We start from the raw sequence: 7,986 nt of genomic DNA on the forward strand, positions 1-7,986 counted from the left end.
CACCAACCAACAATAACCCAATTACCCATTCCCGTTATTCTCACTTTATGTCCTTAAAACAACTAACATAAGGGACCTAGTCTAAGAATATTTCATCGGGGCGACAACACATGCTTCGGGGGTACCTCAGCAATATAAGTCAAATAAGGCAACCATGAGGGGGATGAAGTACAGCGAATGAACACCCAAGTTCATTAACACCTACAGGTGGCGAACCTGCTAATGTTTCCACAAGACTATCTAGAAAAGTATGTGGTCGTCATCTAAACTCCACTAGATGACTAAATCAAACAACAACGAGGCCTCTCATCTGTTTATTACACACCAACTATCTACCCATGTTCTACCCAACATATTAGTAGATAAAATATACATTTTTATACATAGTTTTGAAAACCTGTATAGCATGCTTCAATCAATACATATTCCACATAACAGATGAGGCAGACACACACATAACACGTATCTCATAGAGAATAAATCATATCTATGAGTTAGAAGAAAGTGAATACACATTCACACATATAAACAACAATATACTTAATACACTCAAACCATACTTGTATTATTATCGTGTTTATGAAAGGTAGTATACACTCACTTGATCAGAAGATGATCGGACAGCACTACGACTTGCAGAAGTAGTAATCCTCAGCAGATCTGAAAGATCTTCACAAAAATCGAACTTCTCGCGGGCAGAGCTTCGGCTCGGGAACCGCACTTCTCTGGATCTTTGGGATCTCGGGACTTGCCTCGGGGCTCGAGTATGATATCGGGGCTTCGGGATATTTCTGGCACGCAAAACAATGCAAAACGGGAGAGAGAAGAGAGAAAATGAACAAAAGACTCGGCTGCCTTCGGATCCTATTTATAGGAGGCTGGAGCCACGGAGTACACGGGGCGTACTGCAGTACGCGGCGCGTACTGCTTCCGAAATCGTCACTGCATGTGTCATCCGAGCCACTTGCTGCGAGTTTCGACACCTTCGGAGTACGCGGGGCGTACACGAGTATGCGGGGCGTACCTCGGATCAGACAGGTGACTCCTTCGGATAATGCTTCCGAATTTTCAATTAAATTTAATTACAAAATATTTAATAAACTTCGGAAATTCATATCTTCTTCATACGAACTCCGTTTTCGACATTCTTTATATCCACGCGAAGGTGAGACTACGCTCTACAACTTTCGTTTAGACTCCGTCGGCTAATTTTAACTTTATTTTTATTATTTATTTTTAATAGGCCGCGACAGAAAAACTTCGTTATAAATTCATAACTTCTTCGTTTGATGTCCGTTCTCGCCTAACTTTTTATCGCTTCGATACCAACAACGAGACCTTCGATCCTCGTTTAGATTGTTTCGACTAAAAACCGCTCGATCTCAAATCGAGTATTTCGGGCTGCACACCGCTAAGCCGAAACTTCGATAAATCATAACTTCCTCATACAAAGTCAGATTTGGGCGTTCTATATATATTCGGAAACCTCGTTTCAACTACTACAACATTATTCAAAGATATTAAGTTTATTTTACACTTAAATTTTGACGCTTATTTTTATTCTTAATTAATCAAACCACATAATTAAGCAATTAAGCACAAAACACACAATACTTAAATAATACAATCTTTATTATTTCAAAACGGGTTACAAAGGTTAACCTAGACTATTACATTGCTAAAAATGGCAAGCCCGGAAACACAGGCGTTACAATTCTCTCCACCTTAGAATGATTCCGTCCCCGGAATCACACATCAACAAACAAATGCGGATAGCGACTCAACATGTCACTCTCCGTCTCCCAGGTGAGATTCGGCCCATTCGTGTGTTTCCATCGGACAAGCACTAACCCAACCATTTTGCGTCACAACTTCTTAGTCTTTCGGTCAACAATTGCCTCTGGTTCTTCAATCAACCTTTTGTTGTCATCAATTCTCAATTCAGAAATTGGAATTATGTCGGGAACTTCTCCCGTGAACTTCCTCAAATAACACACATGAAAAGTGTTGTGAATTCCATTCAGTTCTTCGGGTAATTCGAGCTTGTAAGCTTGGTTCCCAATCCTCTGAAGAACTTGAAACGGTCCAATAAACCTTGGACTCAATTTTCCCCTTTTACCATATCTTATAAGTCCCTTCCACGGCGAGACTTTAAGCAAAACCGAATCTCCAATCTCAAAAGTCATCGGTCTTCGCTTTTTGTCAGCATAGCTCTTTTGGGCGTTCTATATATATTCGAAAACCTCGTTTCAACTACTACAACATTATTCAAAAATATTAAGTTTATTTTACACTTAAATTTTGACGCTTATTTTTATTCTTAATTAATCAAACCACATAATTAAGCAATTAAGCACAAAACACACAATACTTAAACAATACAATCTTTTTTATTTCAAAACGGGTTACAGAGGTTAACCTAGACTATTACATTGCTAAAAATGGCAAGCCCGGAAACACAGGCGTTACACATAAAACACCGGAGGGCGGGACCATTTTGGCATATAGCACTTCTGAAATCCAACAACCCTATGCGGCCCTTTAAACCATATTCTCCGTACCGCAAGTAGTTAAAAAGATATTATAACGACACTTATATAAGTCGTAATAATAGTTCAAATATTTATTATAAGTTCATAATAACAATACTAATTTTAAATATAAACTATATTTAAAATAGGATAAGCATAACTTACTTACAATGAGATTTTAGCTAGGAGTCGGGCTCTACAGGGGCAGAACTTCGTCACTGAATCTTTCTAAGAAAGATTCGTGCAGCACTTCAGCGCTCACCTTACTATACTAAAACTACAGAAACATAAGTCGAATCACGAGGGACCGAAATGCTCGGGGGGATAAGAAGAGAAAGACTCTTGAATCAAGAGAATAGTGCAAGAAGTATGAGAGCTAGAGGCTCTTATTTATACTAATTGAATTTTCAAAAACTACCCTCCATAATTACTTAATGATCTCATAGTTATATAAACAACTAAACACCCCTTTATATTACTATTTTAAATAGATTTAACGATATTTGTACTAAACTAATGTCGAAAGAGCTCAACATTAGTCTTATAATGACCACATCGTCGATACCTTTCTAATGATATATACATATGTGTATATATATATATATATATATATGTGTGTGTGTGTGTGTACGTATATATGATTTATACTTTATTTTAATACGTAAATATGCTATTATAATTTGTAACTCGTTCATACGAACTCCGTTTTTGATGTTATTTATATCCACGCGTAGGTGGAGACGTACTCTACAAATTTCGTTTAGACTCTGTCGGCTAATTTTGACATTATTTTTAAAGTTATATTTTTAACTGGCACAAAGTCTCTACATGATCACCAAGGTTTAGGAATCAAGTCTGCATGATCACCAGGGTTTAGGCACCAAGTCAGCATGGTCACCAAGGTTTAGAGTACACCGAGTGAACACATCGTTCACAACACTTACAAGTTGCGAGCCTGATAATGTTCCACTGGACTGTCTAGAATAGTCTGTGGTTGTCATCCATACTCTGCTGAATGACGGGGCCATCGTTTGGGAAAAGGATTCTTACATCGTCCACCCCTCACCCTCACCTTGTGGTCTATCACACCTCTCAACTCATCATCCAACTCATATTACATCTATCCATGTTTTATCCCAATATTACCGTAGATATAAAATACATATACAGTTTAAATCATTTAAAACATGTATAAAATCGATCATCCAGCATAGACAGCAAGTATTCAGATAATATGCACACATAGCACGTAATTTATATAAAATACTTCATATCTATGTGTAAGATGAAAGTAACTATGCACTCAATTGATACGGTGGTGACTCGGTACTCGGACAGCGCTTCGTTTACTTTAAAATAATTTTCTTCGATGAAACCTAGTATTATTACCACTAGATTTTAGTCTAATATTTATCGTGACTAATTATTAGTCTTATTATTATTATTATATAAGTGTTTAAACAATACTTTCCAACCACTATGTACAGACAGGGCCAGACATAAAACACCGGAGGGCATGACCATTTTGGCATATAGCACTTCTGAAATCCAACAACCCTATGCGGCCCTTTAAACCAGATTCCCCGTACCGCGAATAGTTAAAAAGATGTATCGCAAGTAGTTAAAAAGGTATTATAACGACACTTATATAAGTCATAATAATAGCTCAAATATTTATTATAAGTTCATACTAACAATACTAATTTTAAATATAAACTATATTTAAAATAGGGTAAGCATAACTTACTTACAATGGGATTTTAGCTAGGAGTCGGGCTCTGCAGGGGTAGAACTTCGTCGCTGAATCTTTCTAAGAAAGATTCGTGCAGCGCTTCAGCGCTGACCTTACTATACTAAAACTACAGAAACAGAAGTCGAATCACGAGGGACCGAAATGCTTGGGGGGGATAAGAAGAGAAAGACTCTTGAATCAAGAGAATTGTGCAGGAAATATGAGAGCTAGAGGCTCTTATTTATACTAATTAAATTTTCAAAAACTACCCTCCATAATTACTTAATGACCTTATAGTTATATAAAAAAACTAAACACCACTTTATATTACTATTTTAAATAGATTTAACGATATTTGTACTAAACTAATGTCGAAAGAACTCAACATTAGTCTTATAATGACCGCATCGCCGATACCTTTCTAATGATATAAACATATGTATATATATGTGTACGTATATATGATTTATACTTAATTTTAATATGTAAATATGCTATTAAAATGTGTAACTCATTCATACGAACTCCGTTTTTCACGTTATTTATATCCACGCGTAGGTGGAGACGTACTCTACAACTTTCGTTTAGACTCCGTCGGCTAATTTTGACATTATTTTTAACAGGCCGGGACAGGATTGGTCTGTTAAAATCTCATAACTTCTTCATCCGATGTCCATTTTCGTCTGTCTTTTTATCGTTACACTACTAATAACGAGATCTTCGATTCTCTTTTAGGTTGTGTTGGCTAAAAACCACTCGATCTAATACTCGAGCTTCGGGTTGTACACCGCTAAGCCGAAACTTCGAAAAATCATAACTTCATCATACGAAGTCAGATTTGGGCGTTCTTTTTATGGATGTTCTCAGTTTAACATATTCTACGCGTTTTATTTAGATTACTAATGCTAAAAGTCGCTCTATCATAAATTCACTATTTACATCTTCCCGGTGTCGTGCCGGTTCCGTCGCGAAACTTCGACAGGTCATAACTTCTTCGTTATAACTCGGATTTCGGGGATCTTTATATGTATGGAACCCTTGAGACATATTCTACAACTTGTTTAAGATTATTTATTCTAAATAATCTATTGTCAAAAATTCGTTTTCGACCCCTATTATCTCTAAATTGACTAGCCCGGATCTATGGTTGTTACAATTATCTCCCCCTTAGGATGATTACGTCCCGGAATCATCAACGAAATAGGACTCACTTGATGACTCCATACATTTTCTCTTCATCCTAAGTAATAACCGTAACTTTCATGTTTCTTTGAACGAGTATCTAATTCTAAGACTTCCTAACCGCAAGCGGTGCCTGATCTTGGATCTGTTCTCTATCTCATGTTTGACTTGCAATCATGATCTTCATGTCGCGATCTCGATCTTTATTTGAGACTCCTTATTTAACAAACTTGAGATAAGTTTCTTCCTTCGATTATCATAATAGACTGATGGGTCATGTTTTAATGACCTCTCATTGTATGATGCATCGCTTGGACTCAGGTCTTTTAGAGTCAAATTCCATAACAGACTATACCTTCCTTCATGTTCTAACCACATCTTAAAATGTAGCATTTCTAGCTACAAGCAAATTTTCGCATACCTCTACTAATCACTTTTTATTTCAATCTTCCGTCTTAAGTCAGATGTTACCTAGAACTTGATTCTCTGAACCACATAACATACTCAGCGAAGTCGGACTCAAATTGATATGACCACTTGGGTCAGAATAACAATCATCTTCTTAGTCATTACCGAAACGATGGTAACGACATACATGAACAAAACAGAATCAATTACTAGCTTCTTGGTAACCTTGTGACTTTCCCCGATCCAAGCGTGAGTCTTGTGCTTCCGGTAGTATATGCATCTACTACCTTTCACACCTACCAGGGCCGGCCCGATACATGGGCGAGATGGGCTAAGGCCCAGGGCATCAAATATTAGGGGGCATCATTTAGTCCGGTTAGTAATACAGTTGTATGGGTTTGACAAAAAAATACCCCTAAGTACCGATTTTATTTCTCTCTACACAACGATGCAAGCGCATGGTGGGCGCGAAACTGGAGATGTGATTGGCATTTGTGATTGGTTGATTCCCAATTGACGTATAGAAAAATGAACTCGTAGAATATCGAGGAGTCGATTGCTTTAAATCGATTTCTTTCAAATTCAATTTATGCTTTCTGCTTTCTCTTATTCTCGTATTTATGATTCCTGATTTGGCTTTTTGTATGAGTTGGAGTCCGTCCGTTCAAAGCCTCCGGTTAACGAGGTAATTATTTTCTCTTTTCTCCTATTTCTGATTCCCAATTTGTTCAAAATATATCTGTTTTCTTTGAAATATACATATTTGATTTCATATTTAAGTGTTTTGATTACAACCATTCGCTTCAGGAGGTTGATTTTGTATTTTTGTGGTTTGCTTTAGGAGTATGACTGCAGGAGTTCGAATTTGTGTTCAATTTTTTATTTCGAAATCAAGTGTTTACAGTTTCAATTTCTTGTATTTCGGTATTTGAGACCGAACCCGGAGTTTATTAAGGTATGATTTTTGTGGTTTGCAAAGTATTACTTTTGTTGTGTTATGTGTAAATTTCTACAGTTTCTTTTTGAATTTTTATGTTAGTTTCTATGATGCAGGAGGTATACCGTATAATTTTTTTTTATTGAGTTTTGAACTCAAGATTATTTTAAATATCCAGAGGCAGCAGGTATATATTATTCCATTATTATTTGTTGTTATTAGATAATAGTTTTTTTAAATGGATCCCTATTTCTAATTCTATGCTTCTTTTTTCCAGATCAGTTTGCTTCTCAAATGATACTTTACATCTTGAAAGTGGAAAAACACATAAACTTTGGTCAGATTGTTTTTTGTTTTCAAACAAAGGGGCAAATTAGGAAAGAAGTTCACATTGTGTGATTTCAATTGCATTGATTATAGGTTTCATTTTTCTGGTTTTTGAAATAACAAGGGTAAATTATGAAAGATTCATAGTTTAGTTTTTTTATTTGTATTTATAGTAGAATGTATTTTATTTTTCCTGATTAGTTGAATAGCTTTGAGTAAAGCAATGTGTAACCTTGTAAGAAAAGGCATTATCACATCTAAAGAAGGAAAAAGTGATAAAAACCAATTATATGTTGTTGAATACAGTATTTATATGTTTTTACTTGTAGATATATGAATTTTATTGGATTATAAGATTTGCTGAGTTGTATCTTATAATTTATATACATGTTTTTTATAGTGTACTCAATGTATAAACATAAGGGCATTATTTTATTACTTTGCCCAGGGCATGAAAAACGAATGGACCGGCCCTGACACCTACTCATACTCGTCCCAAGTATTGTCTCGCAGTCCCCAAGTCCTAAAATTACAAAACAATTTAACACATACGAGTGTGTCCAAATAATCATAAAAATTTCCCTAGACTCTACTAGGACTTCTTCCATGCGTATCTTCAATCATCAATTTTGCTTCAAATCGGTTGGTGATGGAAATTCCAGATGATAGGAAAACTTTAGGAATTACACCAATCGTTCTATCATCCCGCCAATCAAATGTGTACATTTAGATGTACCGTACTTCTCTATACGTACTGCTATTTTATCAGATGTATTCTAAAGGCAAGATACCTCTCTTATGATATCTTCCAATAGGTATCATTCACTATCGTAAGCCATCTCATTTCCTCTATTTTCTCAGTCTATCAT

General features: G+C 36.0%; 1 long non-coding RNA gene across 1 annotated transcript; it reads left to right on the top strand.

Moving 5' to 3' along the window:
- The first annotated feature begins 6,224 nt into the window (after nucleotides 1-6,224).
- LOC145100284 (uncharacterized) lies at nucleotides 6,225-7,472 on the top strand. Its single transcript, XR_013704948.1, has 3 exons — nucleotides 6,225-6,538; nucleotides 6,907-6,977; nucleotides 7,073-7,472. It is a non-coding gene; the product is annotated as an uncharacterized LOC145100284 (long non-coding RNA).
- The last annotated feature ends 514 nt before the right edge of the window (nucleotides 7,473-7,986 follow it).

This window comes from Lactuca serriola, chromosome 4 (genome assembly GCF_051521515.1).
Source record: "Lactuca serriola cultivar US96UC23 chromosome 4, Lser_US96UC23_V15, whole genome shotgun sequence".
NCBI lineage: Eukaryota > Viridiplantae > Streptophyta > Magnoliopsida > Asterales > Asteraceae > Lactuca > Lactuca serriola.